The 26,987-nt window shown below is 37.0% G+C and overlaps 1 long non-coding RNA gene across 1 annotated transcript in view; it reads right to left on the bottom strand.

The window, feature by feature from the left end:
• Window positions 1-26,283, bottom strand: part of LOC112625244 — a 35,663-nt gene extending 9,380 nt beyond the window's left edge. The window contains exons 1-2 of the long non-coding RNA XR_003119548.1: window positions 26,239-26,283; window positions 20,568-20,663 (exon numbers count right to left, since the gene is read on the bottom strand). This is a non-coding gene — a long non-coding RNA (uncharacterized LOC112625244). The remainder of the gene's footprint in view (window positions 1-20,567; window positions 20,664-26,238) is intronic.
• Window positions 26,284-26,987: the final 704 nt, after the last annotated feature.

Raw genomic sequence — 26,987 nt, 5'->3', positions numbered from 1 at the left:
TCAGCCATTCCTAAAATACTCCCAGGGGATTGAGTATATAAACATCTCCCTCCTTTCTTCCTGCATCTGAAGGTGCCCTACACCCGACAGCATTAGTGCGCTGCTAGGATAAAAGAATGTAATAAAATGGACTTTGAAGGCACATGTCACGGGAAAAAATACAGTCTAATTAAATTTAATCTTCTTTTAAATGGTTACTCAAAAGAGAGACTCTGTTAAAAGTTCAAAAGGCCTATATAAATCCCCCACAGGCAAGTCCATACCTAGAGCTCACATATGGCAGTTGGAAGAGTAAAGGAAAATTTAGAAAGTTTTTTTCATCTTGATAGTGCTGATGGGACTTTAATGAAGAGAGACCAGTACCACCTGGCCCTGAGATCACAGTCTCTGTTGTCAAATGGGTCCAAGTTCACAGTCTTGAAAATTGTCCTTTTCCTATATTCAAATGTTCTCATGAGCCCTTTCCTTTTCAGTTCAAAGTAGATGTTAAAATGAGTTTTAAGTGTTTATTCTTTAGCCTAGATTTTGGGCAGATGCCTAATTTCCACAGCTTCCTTACCTCCTGAAGAGTTTCGAAGAGTTTCAGGCTTTTTGCTTCTGCCAAAATGAAGCAAACCTACAGCTTGGTACTTTGAAGTTTGAGTTAAAGCAAAACTAAATGGACCATGTTTATCTGATCAATTAAGGCATTGCCTACATCCTCAGTACTGATGTTTCTCATTTAAGCAGCGTTCTATACAATCCTCAGTAAATTAACAACAGAAATAGAGTTTGGGGAGAGGGGGGTCATTATACAAAGAAACGCAGAAAGAGTGTGGAAGAATTTGACTAGGCTCCAACACAAACTACATAAACTGGTCTCCAGTGTAAATTGAAGAATGTCTTTGTAGAAGTGGGACTGTAGAAAAATATTTTTTAAAGTTCCAAAAATAGAAATTTGATTTAAAACTCCTATTAGGTAAAGTGATCTACTAGATTTAACAGTCTTTAACATGATTGATGTTTTTAATTAAAAATACCTCATATTTCTCTCCGGGATTAGCACGTGTACAATTCAGTTTAACTACAGTTCAACAGGGAGAATTCTATAAACAGTACCATGCTAAGCAGAGTATTCAATTAAAAAAAGTAAAATGAGCATAAATTAAAACTCTTCTAGGAGTTTACAACTTTTTTTCTTGAAACTAAACTGATCAACACCAATTAATTAGTATGAGAGTGAATGATAGGTAATTGAACCCTCTGGCTGTTCCCAGTCAACATTCTGTTCTACTATTCCCAGTAATCGCTGGAGATACGCTTGTTTGGCTTCCTTTCCAGCTAGCTCAGGACCTGTGTACATGGCCCTTTCTATAGAAAGACAGGAAACTCTCTTTCCTCAGAACTCCTACTAGATTCCTTAGTCCTTGTTTTGAGCGAATCACATCGTCCAACTGGCACCAACAGATTGAAACTTTGTAAAGAAAATGATTGTGCTTTTTCATATCTGGCAGATTCTATGGAGATTGCCTTCCAAATTCAAAGATTTATCTCTGAAATTGTGCCTTGGCAAGAAAACTAATGTACAATCTTCACACGTAGGGTATTTTTCACTTCAATTTCAATACTATAGAGGCAATGTAGAAATTTTTTTAAAAAACAGCTTTCTCCAAGTTCCAAGTTTTATGTCCATAGTCTCTTCAAGTTCCAAGTTTTATGTCCATAGTCTCTTCAACTATAAATGGGGAAAAATAGCAAAGATAAAGCTATTAATCTGTCTGACCTATACTCAAAAGTTGCTTTTTCTTTTTAATTTGGTTCTCTATATGTATTTTGTGATTTACTTCTATAATTATTTTTATGATTTTTCTGATTTATTTTATGTATCTGTTTCTTCCACAAAGACATATGATGTCTGTCCAGTCATTTAAATTGCAATAACTTTTAAACTTGATTTATTAAATATATGGTGGAGATAATTGTAGAGACTTTCATGGAAACCTGTAGAAGAAAAAAGTTTTCTTGGGAAAAACTGTTTTAACATGGTACATGTATTGATAAAGATCTGTCTTGACTTAATGGAAAACTTATTTCCCAATGTATTTACAAGTAAAATTTTGTAATGGCAGCCGATGGGGAAAACTTGGGGAAATAAATCACTTTTCCTTAGAAAAAGATTCATTTATATTTTAACCACTGAGATAGTGTTACTGATGATATTGTAGTTAGATCATTATTTACCATTTCAGATTTACACTAAATATCTTGATTTCTCTGACATGGATGAAGGTGTTCTTGGGCTTACTTATATCTTTACGTGGACTAATGAGATGACAATTTTGAAAAGGGTAAGAAAGTGTAAGGAATATTTTTATTCTATTATGTTCAAGTTGTTTTCGGTTTCTGTCTTTTTTTTAAGAATGTTTCAAAACTGCTTTGGCTGTATTGAAGGTGGAAATGAGGATTTTTCTCTTAACAACAGATAATTAGTACAATGTGATCTATTTCATGTTTGGAATGATATGGGTCTTGTACTTAAAGTTCTTGGGTTGACAAGAGCTGTGTGGAAAGGAGAAAATAAAAAGGGACAAAATCAGTGAAGCTAGAGAGATAGAATCATGAAAGGGACTACTCAGCATATCACCCTGTTTAACCTTTTGTGCATTGCTTATTGCTTCTACATACTTAAACTAGGATAAGTTTAGGCAATACGTATTGGGTTTGAACTTTCAAACCACAATGAGGCTATTTTTAACCTGACAGTTAATTTTTCATCTCAATAATGACATGACAGAAAAATTATCAAAATTTTGTAGATATTAAGCCTATCATTGGTTGGAACATTTCAACTGCTTCGTGTAGAGCAGTTGATTTAAAAATTTGTAATTAATTAAATAACCAAAGCACTTGGACCTTTGGTTATCTGTTTACTGGAGATTTATAAAGATATATAAATCCCTCATCAGCCTCTTTTCTCTCCTCAGTAAGAGTGTATTTTATCCCAGGTTCATACAAATATCTCTGAATCTGAACTCAAATTTTCAAGCATTTCATCTAAATGTTGTGAGTGTTCTTTCTGACAAATTACAAGTATGGGTATCTCCAGTTATGCTGCATGTTAATTGTGTTAGTTTTAGGCTACCAGACCTGCTCCAATATCGACTCTCATTACTCTATTTATCAACTTATGACAAGAACACTTTATGACCCTCTTTGACTTAGAGTGGACTCTTCGTGTGTCTGAATGTTTTGTTGGTTATTTCCCAAGAATGCAATATGACCTCCTGGTTACACATGAACAAGAACCACTAAAAAAGTTAGGTCAGTGGAAATTTGCTCAGGACAAATTGAATAACATTCTTGAGATTTTTGACTTCACTTTGTTTTAAATTATATTTAAGGCATCCATCTTCTGACCTCTTTTTTTTGTTTTTGTTTTTGTTTTTTTTTTTTTTTTTGTCTTTTTTGAGATGGAGTCTTGCTCTGTCACCAGGCTGGAGTGCACAGCGCTATCTTGGGTCACTGCAACATTTGCCTCCCGGGTTCAAGCGATTCTCCTGCCTCAGCCTTCTGAGTAGCTGAGGCTACAGGCTTGCGCCACTATGCCCAGCTAATTTTTGTATTTTTAGTAGAGACGAGGTTTCACCATATTGGCCAGGATGGTCTCGATCTCTTGACCTCAGCCTCGGCCTCCCAAAGTGCTGGGATTACAGGTGTGAGCCACCACTTTTGGTCTTGCTCACATTTTTGAGAGGAGACTGACAAACATCCCCTTGTATAAAATTTGATGTAACTGGCTACATTTCCACAGTGTTTTTTTTTCTGTTACTGAGTGTTTTTTGGCATTGATCAACCTTGAGGCAAGATTCAGTTTAACTTTACACTCCCAACTACTACCAGCCTTTTCTTTTCACTCTGTAAGTTGCTAGTGAGAGGTAGAGATTTAACTACAACGGAGGCTTTATTAAGTTCCCAAATTTTATTCATAAAATTGTGCTTAGGCCTTTTTCTCCGGATTATTTCCTCTATTTCTCAAAATATCCCTCATCCTTTTGAGAAGGCAGCTTTTGTGTGAGAAGAAAAAATAGTTACTTTTCCAACTGCAAATAAATTTTATGTATCATATTATGCTAATTTGTAGTTTCATTTGACTTGGATGGACAATTCCTAACGCTCTTCAGCTACTGTCAGCAGTAATGCCTTAAGGTGAGTCAATCAAGAATTAACATTATTGTATTTGATAATGTTCTCTAAAATAGGTCGATTCATTTGGTTACTTCAGGACATATTATGTAGATAATTAATCCTAGCAGATACTCCAGTAAGCCTCTTGTTTTATATAATTTCATTAATGAGAATTTTCCATGGTTATTTTAAGCAATAGTAAACCTTTCTTGAAAATTTTCAAGCTAAGCAAACTAGACCAAAGCTTCTCAAACTCTCTGTGATGAAGGACTGTGTCTTCTTCTTGTTATTATTTGCTTAAGTTTCACATAGTCACAGACCAACACTTTCGTAAAATGCATTTATCATGTCCTTGGACGGCATGACAATATCAAATTGTCATATCAATTTCTTGGTGCTTATTCTCAATTTCTGTACCTATCTCGCTGTGGATTGGCAGCAGTTTGCAGACCACCACCAGTCCACGGGCCACATTTTGAATGACTTTGATGGAGGTTATTGTCTCTGGTAGAATTTCAGAGAATTGATTAATAGATTGTTCTTATAGCAATGTTAAAATTTATTTAAGAAAGATTCGTTTCTCACTGAAGGAGATCTTTTAGTCCTGCTTTGTTGAAGTGAGATATTTCTCTGTTCAGGATGGAATTTTGGTTAGACTTGTGGGTTTTTACAAAAGGATGGCCACATTATCATTTAGTAATTTAATCTGCCATTTCTTATCCCATAGATAATCCAGTACCTTGCTAGAGAATATAAACTTGGAATCCTACTTCTGTCAAAAGTTTACATGGAAGACATTATTATATCTTTTACATGTCTTCTAGATAGTCCAGATTTTGTTTTAGACTTCATTTGCTGATTTGTTTTTGGCTTGGACTGAATCGGATTATCAAATATCTGATTATGTAAATCATAGTGCCTTGGCTTCTGACAGAATCATTTAATTGAGAAAATTATAAATTGTTCCCATGTATTTAGAGATGCTATAAAAATATTAATATCAAGCCCAAATACTACATTTCCTTCAGGAAAACTAGGTCCTGGTTACTTAGATGTGAGCAAACCAGGCATTTTACTTGATTTCAAAAAACATAGAGTCTAGTGGGGGAGATAGGTATATAGTCACATAATAAAAAAATGTAAATGTATAATTATGTTAAGTGCTCATCTTAGTCCATTTGGGCTCTTATTAAGACAGCCAAGTAAAAGGAGCTCCTCAGAGAATCTCCAACTGACCTGAGCACGGGGAGGAGAGTGGGGCCTCGGGAAGTTCATGCCATTTGCAGCGGGGAAGGAGCCTGGCCCCACCTGTTCATGGGTGGTTACTGGGAATTCAATCTGTGGGATGAAGGCCTGTAACAGAAACCTCTGTCTCACCTTGCTGTGTTGTTTTTCCTTTTTCCTTTTTGCCCAGTAAATCCCCCTCCTCACCCTTCAAAGTGTCTGTAAGCTTAATCTTTCCTGGTCGGGAGACAGGAACCCGGATTTTCCTACAGCATTTTGACAAAGATATAAATTGAGGGATTTATAAGCCACAGATACTTATTCCTCATAGTTCTGGAGGCTGGGAAGTCTAAGATCAAAGGTCCAGTGTGGTTGGGTTCAGGTAAGGGCACTTTTCTGCCTCATATAGAAGAGGAAAACAAGCTCTCTGGGGTCTCTTTTGTAAAAGTACTAATCTCATTCGTGGGAGATCTGCCCTTGTGACCTAATCACCACCTGAAGGCCCGACATCTTAATACTATCACATTGGGTTTCAGTGTTACCACGTAATGATAGCATCTCACTGTTCAGTTTAAGGAAGCAATACAGAGATATGCAAATCATCCCTAAGACATGAGCACTCCATGTGAGGGTGTTGTGGGGGCCTAAGAAGAAAGACAATCATTTGCGACAACGTTCTGAGAAGGGAGATGGTTGCTGCCCTCGTGGATTTAACAGACTTGGTTACGCAGCTGGTTTTTTTTTTTTTTTTCCATTCCTGAATTGTGGTGTTACTCAAGAGAATAGTCTGAAGCCTGTGTTGGACAGGACAGGCAATAACTTCAAAGTGAATAATGAGGTCCAAGATGGACAGTCCCTCGTTGAGGGTCAGAGCCAGCACCCTTATAGACTGACTACAAGGCCAGTTCCTAGAGCTAGAGTTCCATATGGACAAGGACAAGCTTTAGCTAGCTCAGAACAATTTCATTACAAAGCAAGTTTTATTTTCAACCGTCACTGCAAACCACAAAGGTCAGGCTAAATATCGACAGATCTATATTGTGGGAAAATTTGAACTTTCGGCTTATTATCAGTATTCAACCTTGATAGGCAGCACCAGATTAACTGCTAAAGATTCTACACATCTTTATTTCGTTAACCTTTTACATTGTATCCTGTTTCTTAGCCTGTTTCTTAGCTTGGGGACTGGTAGAGTCAGGTCCTGCTGGAGCAACAACATAAAAGGTGGGCAGGAAAATGTTTATGTTGACACCAGGGTAGTGAAAGCTATCCAATCTATGGGGAATTTAATGCCGAGGAAAGGCAAGATCAGGGTGGAGCATCTGGCCGGGGTAGCTGCGTTTCACTGGACCCCTATCAGCCCAGTTTGGGACATGCAAGGGGAACAGCACAGAGATAAAGGCTTTCTCAAGGTTTATGAAAGAACAAACGGCAGCATAGCTAATCTCGAGTGCAAATAAAAATCATACATTTAAGGAAACTTTAATTCCTGCCTGGTTAAAACCAAGACATATGCTATAATGGTTGTTGATACAAATTTTAAGGGGAATAAAAGTGGGTTTGTAAATATTCTCCAGTCAATGACCACAAATCTGTTAGAGAATTTCCCAGAAAAAGCAAAGGACTTCTTTCAGGTTTAATTCCTATGGATTCTGAAATTTATCCTTATAGATTTGTGTTCTTATCGCTTTTACCAAGAAGAGCAGACCCTCTCCTCCCATGTTTGGCTGTAAGCCACAATGATTCTGGTTTTCCCTCCTAAAATACAACCTTTTAACTAGAAGCAATGATTACATAAGCCACAATGATTCTGGTTTTCCCTCCTAAAATACAACCTTTTAACTAGAAGCAATGATTACAAGACTTATAAAACAGATGTGTTAGAAAATTGTATTTGGTCACAAATTTATAGAGTATATTTGTCACTGGTAATTGAATTTTCTCAGTAACCTTGTGATAATTAACTTATGGGCTATGACCTCATGGTTTTGTCTTTCTTCACCCCACCAATATAAAAAGTGTAAATTTTCTTGCTAGTCAGAAAAATACTCAGACCTTCGGTCTGTTTTTCTTTTTTTCTGCTGACTACGTAAGAAAATAAATATGATGGTCTGTGGCACAGATTGTGACTGTCTAACAATATGCAATCTTCTTTTCTCTTTAGTAATAGAGTGTAAGCTTTATTTAATCAAGCAATTTGCCTAGCTAGGTAGGAATTATTTGTGTTTTCAAAACATTATTAAGGATCGGGACTGTTGTATACTAACATGTCTCTTGACATACAAGAGACTTGCACTGGATTCATTCAACTTTGGAAGTGTTTAAAGAGTTAACATTTATTTCAGTGGATTGTGTATATTTATAGGACTCATAATGCCAGATAAAAGGCACTGATTTGCCCTGAGTTCTGAAGGAAATCTGTGAAACTGAACTAAACTTAAAATATATGTGTGTGTGTGTGTGTGTGTGTATATATATATATATATAGAGAGAGAGAGAGAGAGAGAGACAGAGAGACAGAGAATATTGGACTTTAATATTTTTACTACTTTATAAGGAGACAGTATTTTTATTTGGTATTTTAATTTCTGTGTGGTAAAATGATAATGGAAGAATGTTAATTATGTCCAAATTTGAGAAAATGTTCCATCCTAGTATTTGGAATATGATGGCCTCTTGTGTGCCTGAGGCATCTGTGATTTTTGGCCTGCTGGATATCCATTCACTAATAAAAGTACTCCTGTTTTGCTTTATCAAGCAATCCTTCTCCAATTTTCATGTGACAGGGAGGAGTTGACTCTACCTCCTAAATCCAGGGCTGAGAGGATACCCAGCCTATAGAGTCACAGGGATTATTGTTTCTGGGATAGGCATGTGATATAAGCCTCCAGGTCTTCCCTCTGATGGGATTAGTTTGGTAGAAGGAAGTACAAATCACAACAATGTTGATTCTCTTTTTAATGGCATGGAAAAGCCTGCCTGAGAATTAAGCCAACACAAAGGGTAGCAGATCGAAGAGATGGAACACAACCAACTCCTGATATCATACTTTGAAGCACATGTCTGAAGCTGCTGCCACATCTGGATTTTTTAATTATGTGAAACAATAAATTCCTTTCTTTGCATAAACCTAGTTTGGGATGGTGTTCTGTTACTTATAACAGAAAGAGTCTGACTAACATGTGGTGCTCACTCTATACCCCTCTCTTGTGAATCATGTTGGATCATGTAGCTGGGCATAAATGGAGAGTTCAAGTAGAATAGGGAGAGAACGTAATCTAGTATTAAATGTGTTTTAATGGTTGATGTCTGTTCTGACCTATTTCAGAGACTTAGTGGGCAAAAACTTAATTTTCTACTTCACTGGGCTTAGGAGACTACAAAAAGAGATTTTCTCCTAAGAGAGACGCCAGTTCCCTGGTTGAACCTTGAATTACCTATCATTGGATATAGATTAAAATAGAATAAGAAATGAGCTGGTACAAGGGAGAGAAGAAAATGTTAGGCTGCCTTTAAGCCATGCTTCCTTCTGTCTATACCATTCTTAGCCCTTCCAAGGAAGCGAGAGGTACTAGTTTTGATTAGTCAGTGTGCAGAGCAGCTAACAAGGCCACACTGACTTGTGGGTGGAGTTACTGTTCAATAAAACTGTGCACATCTATGCTGGCTTCTTATCTCTCTTTTACTTCTTGGATCCATGTAGCTGGATGGGTCAAGTGAGTGAAGGGTCTTCTTGGGACATGGCACTTTCTTCTGCTCTGCTTCTCTTTCTTTGCCCCTCTTCTCCTCATTCTTTCTCAGGCATGCATGAATGTGCTGTTCTCAAGACTTTAGATTCATGGAATTAGGTGTCTCTTTTTGGAGCATTTAGACTGTGTACTTTAGCTCAGACTTTACAAGAGTTCTGAACGTAAGTTTCGGGAACTTGCACAGCCTTGAATACTGAGGTACTTCATATCACATTTTGCTGTTGTTATTTATGTGAATAGGAAATAGTGTGTTTATACAATAAAAATGAGGTAAATAAACATTTTTTTTCTTTTTACATTATCTTCCAGGAAGCTATAATCCAAATGTATGGTTTAACTTTTATATATGTGAATAATTCTTTAGCTTCATAATCTGTGTTCACAAGACTGCACTCAAGGGATCACTGGGCCATGTTTTCATCTGGAGGCTTGTCTGGGGAAAAATCCATTACTGTGCTCATTTAGGTTATTGGTAGAATTTATTTTAACGTGGCGGTATGATTAAGGGTCCTGGCTTTTTATCAACTGTCAGTTGGAGGCTGCTGTCAACTCCTGGAGGCTGTCTGTAATTCTCTGCTACATGGTCCTGTCCCTTGGTAGCTCCAATATTGCTGTTGCTGCTTCAAGGGCAGCAGATCAGTCTTTCATACCAATCTGCTAAAAAATAATTTTATATGACATAATGTGTGATCATGAAAGTGATATCTCGCTAACTATATAATAAAACGTAACTAAGGGATACATATTATTCTATTATCTTTGCTATAGTCAAGTAGCTAGAAGCAAGTCACAGGTTCTTCCCACGCTCAAGGGGAGGAGATTATGCAGAGTGTAGCAATAAATGATGGAGATCATGGGGTTCATCTTAGAATTCTGACTACCATAATCAATGTTTGGCAAAGTGTGTCTCATTGAAGATTACCTTCATAGGTGTGTTAGTAAATCTGCCTTTATCAAGAATCTTTTTTTTTTTTTTTTTTTTTTTGAGACGGACTTTTGCTCTTGTTTCCCAGGCTGGAGTGCAATGGTGTGATCTTGGCTCACTGCAATCTCTGCCTCCTGGGTTCAAGCAATTCTCCTGCCTCACCCTCAGGGATTACAGGCATCCACCACCATGACGGGCTAATTTTTTTTGTATTTTAGTAGAGAGAGAGTTTCACCATGTTGGACAGGCTGGTCTCGAACTTCTGACCTCAGGTGTTCCACCCAGATTGGCCTCCCAAAGTGCTGGGATTATAAGCATGAGCCACCACGCCCAGCCAAGAATCTTTTTCAAGCAACAGAATGCAAGTGACAAGAGACCAATTCAAACCATCTTAAATGAACAAGTTATTTTACTTACTCATAGAACTGACTGTTTCAATGGATCATTTTGGGCTCTAGGCAATAATACAGTTGGGGTTGAGAAAGATTCTGCTTTAATGCAGTAATTAAAAGAGAGCATGCCAGGAATGGGAAGTTATGAACATTGGACAGAAGTTGAAAAAGATCCGACAGAGAATTTAGCCACACACAAGGATGTGCTAGGGTTGGGACCAAAGGCAATTCAGTCTCTGTGACTGACATTAAATCTGAAAAAAACACACCATATGCAAAATGAGAAAGGAGGAAAACATAGGCTTCCATCTTGCACTCTGTCCTATTTGCTTATATGAACACAGCATTGCCTCTGAGATATTTCTGCACTAATAAATAGTGTTACTTTTTCTGCTATAATAGTGGTACTGATCTCATCCTTGTCTAAAATGCACCAGAAAATCTTCCATTTACTTTTTTAAGTTTTAGTTCAGCAACTCTATGAGGTATTCTCTAACCCCTACCTGTCGTTCAAGTGGAGTTGGGTCCCACACCTCATATTCCTATAATTTGGCAGGCACTGTTATCAAACTCAGACATCCCCTACTTCAACCTCTTTCTTTTTAATACCTCTATGCAGTCATGACCACAAGACAGGGTTCTCACCAATGAGACATAAACCAACTTTTGATGTAGGGAAAACGTTGGTCGTCTTGAAATAGAAATCTTCCATTTTCTCATCCATTCTCCCACCGTTGAACACAGACATAATGGCTAGGTATGCTCTAGTAGCCTTGTGACCATAATAGAAATTACAAGTTAATCATAAATATCTGGTCTCTGTTATCATTAATATGATGAACAAATCCAGCAACTGACTTCCACTGTACTTACTATATGTAAAACAAAACAAAACAAAATGAAAACTAACACTAACCATTATAGAGGAATTTTCATTATGTGAGGCCTAATAAGATTCTAAATGAAATACAGTCTTATGTATTTCTAGATGATAGCACTGACTGTGGCAGAGGCAGTTATTTGTTTAATTTTCTGCTTGACCTATGGCAGCATGAATGATCTCCTTTATATTGCAAAGCTTGGCTGGGTGCTCACGCCTGTAATCTCAGCACTTTGGGAGGCCGAGGTGAGGAGTTCAAGACTAGCCTGACCAATATGGTGAAACCTTGTCTCTGCTAAAAATACAAAAACTATCCAGGCATGGTGGCAGGTGCCTGTAGTCCCAGATACTCGGGAGGCTGAGACAGGAGAATTACTTGCACCTGTGGGGCGGAGGTTGCAGTGAGCCGAGATTGTACCACTGCACTCCAGCCTGGGAGACAGAGCAAGACACCATCTCAAAACAAACAAACAACAACAACAACAACAAAAACAAAACCAAACAAAACTTGTCTTATTAGTATCTTATTCATCTTAGCATCCATATTCTTAGAAGAGTACCTAGAATATAGAAAGCATTTAGTAAATATTTATTGAATCGGCTAATACATAAATACAAGACTTTGTCTTTCCAAGTTTTAATAGCTTACTTGGAAAGAGCAATGTGTCTTTGCTAATCAGAATGAAAGATTTCTTGTGGTATGATTTGTCTAGTTCCTCAGTTATTGGCTTATCTTATTCAGCATGTTATCAACAGCTTAAAAATACAAAAAAGACAGATGAATAAAATCTATGGGTGCCGCAAAAACTGCTGCTGTAGCTAAATTACTTGATGATAAAATCTGTATTTAAAATGAAATACTAAAAAATGTGGGACGATTTCTCATTCTAAATGTGATAAAATCAATAGGAATAAATAAATCTAGCACTTAGATCTAAAATATGAAACTCAAATCTATGATATTGGATCAGAAGCTGAAACTAACAAATCCAAGTCTATTTGTTGAACACTGGACACTTACAGGTTAAAATCAGATGAGTAAGCATCCACAGAATGAAGAATATTTGAGTTAGGGAAGATGATTCTTGTAGATGTGGAAAGGATTAGGAGACAGAGTATAACATGTGACCTATTTGAAGCTCTTTCTTATAGGAGACAGGTTAGATTTATTTGATGTAGTTTCAAAGGAACTGAGAGAATTTTGGAGCAAAGTGTGGAAGCTTCAGGTTGAGAAATTGGAGCTCAACATGAGAAAGTTGTTAGCAATATAAAATTTTCAAGCTAGATTTGTCTGACTCGTGCGGCCCAAAGTTGTGAATAGTCACATAACTACCTGGAAAGGATAATGGCAGACAGTTTCCTGCTTTGGTTAGGAGCTTGACCAGCTTTCCTGTTAAGATGTTCTAAATTGATAGATTTAAGTTAAACTAATTTGATAGAGTCTTTCTTCTGTTCTGCAGGATGGTATTTCTGGGTATCTTATGAAATAAAGTGATAAGGTAGTGGTAGTTATGGGATGAGTATGTAATAACAATACTATTTGTTTAGCTTTGTTTTTATAACAAAGTGGTTCCCTATGCTGTTTTGTCTATCCCAGATGAAAGTGTGTCTGACATTACCTATTGGTATTGGATGAGGGAGGCTCTATTATACTTTGCTGTTTCAAGTATTAGGTAGGCAGCTAATTATACACAAACATAAGCTTGCTCACGTCTGAGAATACTAAACCAGAGGTTGCATCATGCCCATTTGCATTAATATAGCATGCTCTAAGTGTGGCTAATACCGTTCCTAGACTTTCTTGAATTTTAATGCTTTTAAAAGTATAATCACGGTCAACAAAAGGGTTTACCACAAACTTTCCAGACTATGTTGTGTTTGTGTTTCATTTTCTTTTTTCTTTCTTTCTTTTTTTTGAGACAGAGTCTCGACCTGTCACCCAGGCTAGAGTGCAGTGGTGCAGTCTCGGCTCACTGCAAGCTCCGACTCCCGGGTTCACACCGTTCTCCTGCCTCAGCCTCCTGAGTAGCTGGGACTACAGGCGCCCGCCACCACGCCCGGCTAAAGTTTTTGTATTTTTTAGTAGAGACAGGGTTTCACCGTGTTAGCCAGGATGGTCTCGATCTCCTGACCTTGTGATCCACCCGCCTCGGCCTCCCAAAGTGCTGGGATTACAGGCGTGAGCCACTGCGCCCAGCCTCATTTTCTACTTAACGGATTGGCTTTTGCAACCCCTGAAAGCTGTTTTGATTTCCAGGGATAAATTTGAACTATGCAGAATGGAGATGAGTTACTGACTTGATAACTCATATATTAATATTCCTGACTAAACCTTTAAAGAGAGTCCCATATGAATGACACCTAAGCTTCCAGGGGTTTACCACAGAATAATTTCTCTTTCCCAACTTTATCTCTTCTCTCTTTATCTAAATGTTCTTATTTATTTATTTATTTATTTTTTTCAGGAGTTTTCAGTCTTCTCTAGTCCCATCTCCCTCTTTCCAAAATAATTTTCCCAGTTTTGCAAATTATTAAGTCACACATTTGCTCCTGTGTCTCGTATATTATAGAATAGTAATTTTAGTATGTTTTCTTCACTACTATGTCTCCAAAGCCTAGAATATTTCCCAACACATATATAAGAATTAATAAAAATTGGTTAAATAAATAGATGAATTAATGAATTCATGCTCCAGAATAAGCCATGGATTAAAAATTCTTCCAGTTCTGCCAGATTTTGGCATCTATCTGGGGAGAGGAGTGATCGTATCTGGGGAGAGGGAAGGGACATCCAGGTGATCCAACTGGAGAAGACCTGTTCTTCCCCACAGGGGCATTACAAAAATCTAATATTCTACACTGTGGGTTTGTTTTCTCTGTAAGATAATCCTATTGCTCTGTTACTTTTATTCTCATTATCAAGAAATGTTGACTCTTTACTTGATGCAGATTATATTACAAATCCTCTTCAATACATTTGAAAACAAAGGGATCCACATCTGATTCTGTTGCTGATGTTTTCCTGAAGTGCTACTATAGAGGTTAAGCTTATCAAATGCATTTTAAAACTATATATATTCAGGCTTCCACCTTCTTTTTCATTTATCAGCTAAGCCCAGTCCCTTAAACATAGTGGTCAATAAACATAATCAAATCATTCAACAAATCCGATCCCTATCCTAGCCACAGAAAATACATTAGTCAACAATTTAGATAAAGAGCCCTGCCCCCATGGAAATTACATTTAAGCCAAAAAATTAAAAGAAAGAAAATCAGTAAGCTAGTCACAAAAAAATAAGAACAAATATACTATATTAGAAGGTGATACATTCATTAACAAATATACAGCAGGAAAAAGGGTTTTGGAGGGATGGGTTGAAATTCCACTACTCCAGCTTTATTGAAGTATACTTGACAAATAAAAATGGTATATTTAAGAAGTACAATGTGATGTTTTGATATATGCATACATTGTAAAGTGATTAAGTAGGCAATGAATTAAAACATTTTAATTGATGCCACCATGCTCTGATCTCATACAAGCTGGAATTACTTTGAAAATAGAAAGATACATTAGTAACATACACATATTATTTACATGTATAAAATGCAACTAAGTTTATTTTTATGTGAAATTTTATTTGTAAAATTTTACTTGGCAGTCCTTTAGTTTGGAAGTGAATGAATTGCTATAAATGGAAAGGTAATGATAGAACGCTATATAACCAACTGAGAAAAATATAATCAGGGAAAAGGTTGTTATATGTCTTATTCAATAATAGTTAGTTGGAAAAGGATAGAAAAATCATGCCAACAAATTTGGAGGAGTTAATTTTCATTGCAAATACTGTTCAAGATGAACCAATAATAGCAATGAATTAAAGGTGGTAAAACTACAAAAGTCAATATGAAAAAGAGTCATAATATATGGCGTCCAAATTATAGAGACTTAGAAAATAGCAATGAAGAAATAGAAGAGATATCAAGCTAGATGTCACTAATGCAAAATTGGACTTTTTAGATTATACATTAAAAATAAGTTATAGGAGCCGGGAGCTTCCCAGATGTATCCTCATTCACTCAACATAACCAGATAAAAATGAACTTTTCCACCACATTGTATTAGCATAGCCATAAATTGAGTACAACAGATAGCTAGAACAAGCAGAATAGTAGAGTAAGTTATAGTAATCTTTGATCAAGAAGATGTGAATTTGGTCTCATATATGACACAATTCATATTCTGTATTTGCTGCTGCAAGTGAAATGGCTGAACCAATTGTCCAGTAAGATCACTTCTAAGTGTAGAATTATATGATCCTGGCTTGTCTAAAGATTCTGCTGGATTATCTTAATTACTGGAAATGACTAGTTGGTCTTGGAGATACAAACTTATTTTTTAGACTCTTGTAATCCCTATCATAAACCTGAGATTACACAGCTGCTTATTAGCACAAATGTACCTTTTAATGGGTCATTTATGGAAATATAACTTTTTTCTTTCTTTTCTGATACCAATCTGTTCTGCCCTCTTTTGGAAATTTAATGGTAGAGGACTAAATGGGAATAAAGATATTTGGTGAGATCTGATGCCAAAAGGTGTTAGTGTAATTTTTCTTTTCTTTAAATGGAATGGGTAGCAGAGAAATAAATACCCTTTGTCACAATGCCTTAAATAATAGGAATATGACAATAAATCAATGGGATACAAAAACTAAAGTCACTGATATTAGTTTTGGATCATTACATTATCTTTTTTTAAATTATTACATAATATTTGGACATATTTATGGGGTTCATGTGATATTTAGTTGCAAGCATAGAATGTATAATAATCAAGTCAGAGTATTTAGGATAGTATCATTTGTCATTTTCTATGTGTTGGGAACATTTCAAGTTCACTCTTTTAGCTATTTTGAAATAATATAATACAACCTGGCGCGGTGGCTCATGCCTGTAATCCCAGCACTTTGGGAGGCCAACACGGGCGGATCACAAGGTCAGGAGATCGAGACCATCCTGGCTAACACGGTGAAACCCCGTCTCTACTAAAGTACAAAAAAAAAAAAAAAAAAAAAAAAATTAGCCGGGCGTGGTGTCGGGCGCTTGTAGTCCCAGCTACTCAGGAGGCTGAGGCAGGAGAATGGCGTGAACCCGGGAGGCGGAGCTTGCAGTGAGCCAAGATTGTGCCACTGCACTCCAGCTTGGGCGACAGAGCGAGACTCTGTCTCAAAAAAAAAAAAGAAAGAAAGAAAGAAAAAAACAATACATTATTAACTATAGTCACCCTACTCTGCTATCAAACACTAGAACTTACTTCTTTCTGTGTGTTTGTACCCATTAACCAACTTCTCTTCCTCCTCCTTCCTCCAACCCACACACCCTTCCCAGCCTCTAGTAGCTATCATTCTACTCCCTAACTCCATGAGATCAAATACTTTAACTTCCATATATGAATAAGAGCATGCAATATTGGTCTTGCTGTGCCTGGTCTATTTCACTTAACCTAATGACCTCCAGTTCCATCCATGTTGCTGCAAATTACATGATTTTATTTATGTTTTTATGGCCAAGTAGCATTCTAATATGTGCATATACCACATTTTCTTTATCCATTTGTCTATTGATAGACACTTAGGTTGTTTCCATCTGTTTCCATATCTTTGCTATTGTGAATAATGCTGCAATAAACATGGGAGTACAGGTATTGCTTTTGTGTAATGATTTACTTACATTGGATAAGTACCCAGTAGTGGTATTGGTGAATCATACAGTAATTCTGTTTTTAGTTTTTTGAGAAATCTCTATGCTGTTTTTAAGAGTGGCTGTACTAATTTACACTCCCTCCAACACTGTATAAGCGTTCCCCTTGCTCTGCATCCTTGCCAACATTTGTTATTTTTTTGCCTTTGTGGTTCTGATTTGCATTTTCCTGATGATTACTAATGTTGAGGATGCTTTTATACACCTGTCAGCATTTTGTAGGCCTTCTCTTGAGAAATAGCTATTCATGTCCTTTGCCCACTTTTTAATGAGATTATTTGTTTCTTTACTGTTGAGTTGTTTGAGTTCCTTGTATATTGTGGATGTTAGTACCTTGTCTGATAAAGAGCTTGCACATATTTTCTCCCATTCAACATGTTGTCTCTACATTCTGTTGATTGCTTCCTTTGCTGTGGAGAAGCTTCGTAGATTAATATGGTCCTATTTATTTTTGGTTTTGTTGACTGTGCTTTTTGAGGTCTTAACCATAAAATCTATGCTTCGACTAATGTCCTGAGGTATCTCTTCTATGTTTTCTTTTTTGTTTGTTTGCTTTTTGAGATGGAGTTTTGCTCTTGTTGCCCAGCCTGGAGTGCAATGGCACAATCTCGGCTCACTGCAACCTCCACCTCCTGGGTTCAAGCGATTCTCCTGCCTCAGCCTCCCAAGTAGGTGGGATTACAGGCATATGCCACCATGTCCAGCTAATTTTGTATTTTTAGCAGAGATGGGGTTTCTCTATGTTGGTTAGGCTAGCCTCAAACACCCAACCCCAAGTTATCCACCTGCCTCAGTCTCCCAAAGTGCTGGGATTGCAAGCATGAGCCACTGCGCCTGGCCTCTATGTTTTCTTCTAGTGGTTTTACAGTTTCAGATCTTACATTTAAATTTTAAATCCATCTTGTTTTGATTTTGTATATGGTGAGAGACAGGAGTCCAGTTTTATTCTTCTGCATGTGGAATTTATTTTTTGTTTTCAATTTTTTTTTTTTGAGACAGAGTCTGGCTCTGTCTCCAGCCTGGAGTGCAGTGGCATGATCTTGGCTTACTGCAACCTCCACCTCCCAGGTTCCAGTGATTCTCCTGCTTCAGCCTCCGCAGTAGCTGGGACTACAGGTGTGCACTACCATGCTTAGCTAATTTTTGTATTTTAGTAGAGATGGGGTTCCACCATGTTGGTCAGGATGGTCTTGATCTCTTTACCTTGTGATCCACCTACCTTGACCTCCCAAAGTGCTGCGATTACAGGTGTAAGCCACTGTGCCCAGCTGTGGGGTTTTAATTTTCTCAGCACCCTTTGTTAAAAAGGATGTCCTTTCCCCAATGTATGTTCTTGTTTCCTTTGTCAAAAATCAGTTGTCTAAATATGTGGGTGAATTTCTGGATTCTCTATTCTGTTCCATTGGTTTATGTGTTTGTTTTTATACCAATATCATGCATTTTTATTACTATACTATATTTTGAAATCAGGTAGTGTGATTCCCTCAGCTTTGCTCTTTTTGCTCAGTATTGATTTGGCTATTTGTGCTCTGTTTTCTTCCATACAAATTTTAGGGCTATTTCTTCTACTTCTGTGTAAAATAATATTAATATTTTAATAAATATTGGATTGAATTCATATAGTTGTTTGAGTAGTAGGGTAATTTTAATTATATTAATTCTTCTGATCCATGGACATGGAATGCCTTTCCATTTGTTGGTGTCCTCCTCAATTTCTTTCATCCGTGTTTTGTGGTTTTCCTTGTATAGGTTTTTTACTGCTTTGGTTCAATATTTATTTCTAGATTTTTAAACAGGTATTGTAAATAGGATTGTCTTCTTAATTTCTTTTTAGTTTTTTAAATAGCTGTTGTAAATGGGATTGTCTTCTTAATTTCTTTCTCTGCTAGTTCATTATTGGTGTATAGAAACACTACTGATTTTTTGCATGTTGATTTTGTCTCTTGCAACTTCACTGAATTTGTTTATCAGTTCTAATAGTTCTTTAGGTGGATTCTTCAGGTTTTTCTACATATAAGATCATATTGTCTGCAAAGAGGGACAATTTGACTTCCTCTTTTCTAATTTGGATGTCTTTTATTTCTTTCTCTTGCCTGATTTCTCTGGCTAGAATTTCCAATACTATGTTGAATATGAGTGATGAAAGTGGACCTCCCTGTCTTGTTCCAATTCTTAGTGGAAAGGCTTTCAGCTTTTCCAAATTCAGTATAATTTTAGCTATGGGATAGTCGTATATGCCTTTACTAAGTTGAGTATGTTTGTTCTATGCCTACTTTTTTGAGAATTTTTTTCCATTAAGGGATGCTGAATTTCATAAAATAATTTATCTGCATCTATTGATAGGCATGTGGTTTTTGTCCTTCATTCTGTTGATGTGATGTACAGCACTTATTTATTTGCATATGTTGAACCATCTTTGCATTGCTGACATAAATCCCACTTGGTCGTGGTACATTATCTTGGATTGCTGTTGTATTTGGTTGAGGATATTTGTATCTATGTTCATCAGGGATACTGGCCTTTAGTTTTCTTTTTTGTTGCATGCTTGTCTGTTGGTGTTAGACTAATGCTTACCTCATAATATGAGTTAGAGAGAAATCCTTCCTCTTCAATTTTATGGAATAGTTTAGGAGAATTGGTGAAAGTTCTTCTTTGAAAATTTGTTAGAATTGGCAGCAAAGCCATGTAGTCTTGGACTTTTCTTTGTTGAGAGGCTTTTCATTACTGATTCAATCTTATTACTTGTTATTGTCTGTTCATGTTTTCTATTTCTTTTTAATTCAATCTCTTGGTTGATTGTATATGTCCAGATATTTATCCATTTTCAGTTTGTTAGTGTACAATTGTCAGCAATAATCTCTGATAATCTTTTGCATTTCTGTGCTATCAGTTGTTATGACTTTTTTCACTACTGATATTATTTAACTGAATCATCTTCTTCTTTTTTTTGGTTAGACTATCTAGTGGTTCATTGATTTTGCTTATCTTTTCAAAAAACCAAATTTTTGTTTCATTGATATTTAAAATTTTTTAAATGTCTACATCCTTTAGTTTTGCTCTAATTTTTAGTAGTTCTTCTACTATTTTTGGTTTGGGCTTACCCTGCTTTTGTAGTTCTCTGAGGTGCATTCATAGATTGCTTATCTGAAAATGTTCTACTTTATGTTGTAGGCATATTTTGATATATGTGGACCACTGGGAGTCAATCACTTACCCTGTCCTCATATTAGGCAGCCTCTCTGAGATTCTAGCCAGTTCCAGCCGAGCAGGCTGACTCACTTCTCTCTCGTTCCTTGTGTTACGTGTTTCCTGTCACTTCGGCGTTGAATTCCAGTGTTTTCTCTTAGGGAATCTATTTGAAGTGTGACTATCTACTTACTCTTTTGCTTCCTCTTTATACAGGAGGCAAGTATCAGATGCCTCTAGTCATTCATCTTGAAGCCCCTTCTTCCATCATTAAATTATCTTACCTCTAAAACTGAAATTCAAGAGATCCAATTCCAAGAAGATAGTGTGATGACCTCTGAGGATGCACTCCCCAGTGAAACATGAAAAGCTGATGAAAACTATTGAAAAGAGGAAAAGAAACAAGCAACCACCTAAAGTCTCGGAATAGTTCTATAAGTATATAGCAAAGGAAGAAACATTTATTCAATAAAACATACTACAACAGAATAGTGTGCGAATGTGTGGCATTTGAATCACAATCCATTTCCTCTCTCTTGCCCACTCCAGTTCAGTTTAACAGAATTTTCATTTAGGATGCATGAGGCCAATACATAAAGCTTCTTCTTCCTCAGCTCTCAATAAAAGCTTACCTTATTACACGATGAGAGAAAGCTTCCAGCACTTCTCATTTCCTCCAACTACAAGATGAAGTTAAATTCCTGGTGAGTATGGTTGGGAGTTCAGGGACTACCATAGGTCTACATGTGCTATGGTGGTTTGCTACCCAGCTGATTTTTTGTATTTTTAGTAGAGATGGAGTTTCACCATGTTGGCCAGGCTGGTCTTGAACTCCTGACCTCAAGTGATCTGCCCACCTTGGCCTCACAAACTGCTGGGATTACAGGTGTGAGCCACTGTGCCTGGCCTAAAAGTTACATTTAACAAGGAGCAACCAATGTATTAAAAGACAGAGATGAGCTACAAAGAGAAATACTGGAAATGAAGAAGTAGTCATTGAAATTAAAAAGTCTACTGGATGAGATTTCTAGACTGGACACAGTCATAGAGATAATTAGTGATGTTGGATACTTGCTTTGAATAATTCACTCAGAATATGTCACAGCAAGATAAAGAGAAGAAAAATGTAAATATGTAAAAAGTAAGCATGGAGGTTAAATGAAAAGATACAAGTATTTGTCTAAGTTAAGGGTCAGCAGACTATAGCCTACAGGCTAAATCCAGCCCACAGCCTATTTTTTGTAAATAAAATTTTACTGGAACAAAGTCATGTCCATTCATTTACACATCATCGATGTGTGCTATTTGCTACAGTGGCAGACTTGAGTAGTTGTAACAGAAATTATATGGCCTGCAGTGCCTAAAATATCTATTTGGCCCTTTGCAGGAAAAATTTGTTGACCGCTGGTCTAGGTAATGTTTCCAGAAGATAAAATGGAGAAAATGATGAAAAGCATTACTGGAAAAGATATTTAAAAGTTCTTTCACTTTTGAAAAACAAAAGAGCTAAGGATCAAACAGAATAAGTAAATCCAAATCTATGTACTTTATACTAAAATTACAGAACATAGAGGATCTTACAAAGTCACCAGAGAGAAATATAGGTTAATTGAAAAGGTATTCTAATTAAACTAATAGAATTCTTTCTATTATTAACAGTAAATGTTAGACAATAATTTAGATATATTTTTCAATGTATTGAGAGAAACTAACTGGTTAAGTAGAAATTCATTCCAAGCTATTGTTCAAAAAAAAAAAAAAATTAAAGAATTCTCTTGGCTGGGTGCAGTGGCTCATGCCTGTAATCCCAGCACTTTGGGAGGTCGAATCAGGTGAATCACGAGGTCAGGAGTTCAAGACCAGCCTGGCTAAGATGGTGAAATCCCATCTCTACTAAAATTACAAAAATTAGCCAAGTGTAGTGGCAAGCACCTGTAATCCCACTTACTCGGGAGGCTGACACAAATGAATCGCTTGAACTCGGGTGGCAGAGGTTGCAGAGATTGTGCCACCACACTCCAGTGTGGGCGACAGAGAGAGAGACTTTGTGTCCAAAAAAAAACAAAAAACAAAAAAAATTCTCTCAAGAAAAAAAATAAACCCAGAGAAGAAAATTGTGACACAAGAAAAATATGATAAGCAAAGTAATTTGTAAAATATGGTAACTATAAAAAAACATAAAGATTTTAATATAAAAAAGTAGAAAAGCTAATAAACAAATTTAGCCAAGTTACAGGTACAAGATCGACACATATATATCAGTTGTGATTCTATATACATCTATCCATAGATGATGTTTTCTTGTATATAGAAACTTGTCAAATATCTACAAAATAAGAGTCTCTTCAACAAATTGTCACGGAACAAATTTTGCATCTCCATAGGCAAAAGAATGAAGTTGGACCCCTACTGCACAGCATAGACAAAAATGAACTCAAAATGGATTGTGACCTAAAAATGACAACTAAAACCATAGAACTCATAGACAAAAGCATACCGGTAAATTTTAATGACAATGAATTTGCCAATGGATTCTTAGATATGATACCCAAAGCACAAGCAACAACAAAAACAACAGCAACAAAAACAGATGAATTGGACTTCATCATTATTTAAAACTTTTTTATGTTAAAGAATACTATCAAGAAAGAAAAAACAGTAACCAAAACAGTGCAGTACTGGTACAAAAACAGACACATACACCAATGGAACAGAATAGAGAGCCTAGAAATAACGCTGCACACCTGCAACCATCTGATCTTTCACAAAGCTGACAAAAACAAGCAATGGGGAAAGTCCTTCCTATTCAATAAATGGTGCTGGCGTAACTGGCTAGGCATATGTGGAAGATTGAAACTGGACCCCTTCCTCACATCATATACAAAAATCAACTCAAGATGGATTAAATACTTAAATGTAAAACTTAAAAGCATAAAAACCCTTGAAGGTCACCTAAGAAATATCATTCTGGACAGAGGAACTAGCAAGGATTTCATGATAAAGATGCCAAAAGTACTTGCAATAAAAATAAAAATTAAAAAAAGGGACCTGATTAAACTAAAGAACTTCTGCATAGCAAAACAAACTATCAACAGAGTAAAAGTACAGTCCACAGAATGAGAAACAATTTTGCAAACTATGCATCTGACTAAGGTCTAACTGTCCAAAATCTATAAGGAACTTAAACAGATTTACAAGCAAAAAACAAACAACCACATTAAAAAATGTACAAAAACATGAACAGATATTTTTCAAAAGAAGACATGCATGCGGTTAATAAGTTTGTGAAAAAATGCTCAACATCACTAACCATTAGAGAAATGCAAATCAAAACCACAATGATATACTATCTCACATCAGTCAAAATGGCTATTACTAAAAAGCAAAAAAAAAAAAAAGATAAAAATAAGAGATGCTGCTGCGTTTGTGGAGAAAAGGGAAGGCGTATACACTGTGGTGATCTAAATTTGTTCAGCCATTGTGGAAAGCAATTTGGTGATCTCTCAAAGAACTTAAAACAGAGTTACCATTTAACCCAGAAATTTTATTACTGGGTATATACCCAAAGGAATATAAATTCTTCTACCATAAATTCACATGCATGGGTTGGGGGCAGTGGCTCATGTTTGTAATCTCAGCACTTTGGGGGCCGAGGTGGGCAGATTGCCTGAGCTTAGGAGTTCAAGACCAGCCTGGGCAATACGGTAAAACCCTGTCTCTACTAAAATACAAAAAAAAAAAAATAATAATAATAATAATTAGCTGGGCATGGCAGCCTGTCGTCGCAGTTACTCTCCGGAGGCTGAGGCAGGATAATTGCTTGAACCTGGGAGGTGGAGGTTGGGGTGATTGGGCCATTGCATTCCAGCCTGGGTGACAGAGCAAGACTTCGTCTCAAAATAACAACAACAACAAAATTCACGTTCATGCACATGCTCATCACAACACTATCCACAATAACAAAGACATGGACGTGGACTCAACCTAAATTCTCATCAATAGTGGACTGGACAAGAAAATGTGGTACATATACCCCATGGAATACTATGCAAAAAGAAGGAGATCATTTCCTTTGCAGCAACATGGATGGAGCTGGAGGTCATTATTCAAAGCAAACTAACACAGGAGCACAAAACCAAATACCACTATTCTCATTTATAAGTGGGTGCTCAACATTGAGTACATATGGATACAAAGAAGGGAACAACAGACACTGGGGCCTACTTGAGGGTTTAGGGTGGGAAAAGGGTGAAGATCAAAAACTACTTATTCAGTATAATGCTTATTAACTGGGTGATGAAATAATTTGTACACCAAATCCCTGTGACATCCTGTTTACTCATACAACAAACCTGTACATGTACCCCTAAAACTAAAATAAAAGTTAAAAAAAGGAAAAAGACAACCTACAAAATAGAAGAAAGTGTTTGCAAATCATATATCTGATGTGTCTAAATTCCAAAATACAGACATCATATGTCTGACATGTGTTTGAATTCCAGAATACTACAACTCTACAACAAAAAGGCAAACAATCCAATTAAAAACAGGCAGGGTTGAATAGACATTTCTCCAAAGAAGATACATAAATGTCCAATAAGCCCATGAAAGATGCCCAACATCATTAGTTATTAGAAAAATGCAAATCAAAACTGAAATGTGAACCATTTTACACCTCCATGAATGCCAGTATTTGTTGCAGCACTTCACAATAGCCCAAAGGCACAAGCAACCCAAATGGCCATCGACAGATGAATGGATAAATCAAATGTGGCGTATAAGTGGAATGAAATGTAATTAACCATAAAGAGCAATGAAGTTCTACAGACTACAACATAGATAAACTTTGATAACATTTTTCTAAGCGAAATAAGCCAGACACAAAAGGACAAATATTCTATGATTCCATGTATGAAATATCTAAAATGGTCAAATTCACACAGAGAGGAAGTAGATAAGAAGTGACCAGGGGCTGGGGATAGATATAATGGGGAATTATTTCTTAATGGGTAGAGTTTCTGCTTGGAGTGATAAATAAGTTTTGAAAGTAGATAGAAATAATGATTGCACAGCATTGTGAATACAATAACGTCATTGAATTGTGTATCTAAAAATTGCTAAAATGGCAAACTTTATTTCATGTATATTTACCATAGTAAAAAGATAGATTAAAAATGTGGAACTAAAGTTCAAGACAGCAGTAATGACAAAGGAGAAGGAGAGAGTACATTGAAGACAATGTTTTGCTTCTTATTCAGGGAGGATAGAGATATTACACAAATTTTGGCATTGCCAGAAAATATTTATATGAGAAAGTCTGTTCAAATTTTATGGTTAATTACTAAAAGAACAGAAATATATTTTCTAGTTTCAAAATGAGTAGAAGACAAAGAACAGAAAACAACATTAAAAAAAAACATTTGTGGCTGTAATCCTGGCGCTTTGGGAGGCCGAGGCAGGTGGATCACGAGGTTAACAGATCGAGACCATCCTGGCCAACATGGTGAAACTCCATCTCTACTAAAAATACAAAAATTAGCTGACTGTGGTGGCACATGCCTGTAGTCCCAGCTGCTCAGGAGGCTGAGGCAGGAGACTCGCTTGAACCCGGGAGGTGGAAGTCGCAGTGAGCCGAGATCACACCACTGCACTCCAGCATGGCAGCAGAGCGAAACTCCGTGTCAACAACATCAACAACAACAACAAATCTGGAGATTACCAAAGACTAATGACAGGAAAAGGAGAGGGCTGGACACCTGAAAACTATTTTGCCTAGAAATGTCTTTACCAGCTAGCTTCTATTAGACTCTCAGAATGACAGGCATTGGCAAGCGATTGGAAGGTGAAGGAAGGAAAAAGCTAAAATCCTGCTGCATTAATCTGTTTTTATGCTGCTGATAAAGACATACCTGAGACTGGGTAATTTATAAAGAAAAAGAGGTTTAATGGACTCACAGTTCCCTATGGCTGGAGAGACCTCACGATCATGGCAGAAGAGCAAGGGACATTTTACATGGTAGCAGGCAAGAAAGAATGAGAGCCCAGCGAAAGGGGCAACCCCTTATAAAATCATCAGATCTCGTGATAGGTATTCATTATCAGGAGAACAGTATGGGGGAAACTGCCCCCATGATTCCATTATCTCCTACAGGGTCCCTCCCACAACACGTGGAAATTATTGGAGCTACAATTCAATATGAGATTTGAGTGGGGACACGGCCAAATCGTATCACTCACACCCTTTTAAAGTTTTCGGTGGCCGGGGTTGGGGGTGCTAATACTGTGACTCCCTTTAGCAGCAGTCACAAAAAGTGATGTAGAGCCGTGGGTTCCTGCAGCAAGTTTCCAGCAGCAGCGCAGGTTTTGTGGGTTTTAGCAAAGCAGCAGTAGCAGCTGTCCTGGCAGCGCAGTGTCCTGTCTCTATCTGTCCCAGCTGTCTGAGCTCTCTATCTTCTGTAACATCTGCAGGTAGCTCTGGGCTCCAAGGTTCCCATGCTGTCAGGAAAATGGGCGAGAGATTTCTGCAAGGCAGCTTCAACAGTGGTTCCAAGTAGCAGTAGCAGCAGTGGGACTCCAGCAGCTCCAGGTGGGCGGGGAACATGGCTGTAGGTTACACTATATCCCTCCTGCTCCTCTAGCCTAGGATGGTGGTGGCTTCCTGCAGATACCAATCAAGGAAGTTTACTTTTCTCTTCTGGCCACTC

Source organism: Theropithecus gelada, chromosome 5, assembly GCF_003255815.1.
Source record: "Theropithecus gelada isolate Dixy chromosome 5, Tgel_1.0, whole genome shotgun sequence".
Classification (NCBI taxonomy): Eukaryota; Metazoa; Chordata; class Mammalia; order Primates; family Cercopithecidae; genus Theropithecus; species Theropithecus gelada.
The sequence above is the reverse complement of the archived record's forward strand: the minus strand, read 5'-3'. Positions and strand labels throughout refer to the sequence as shown.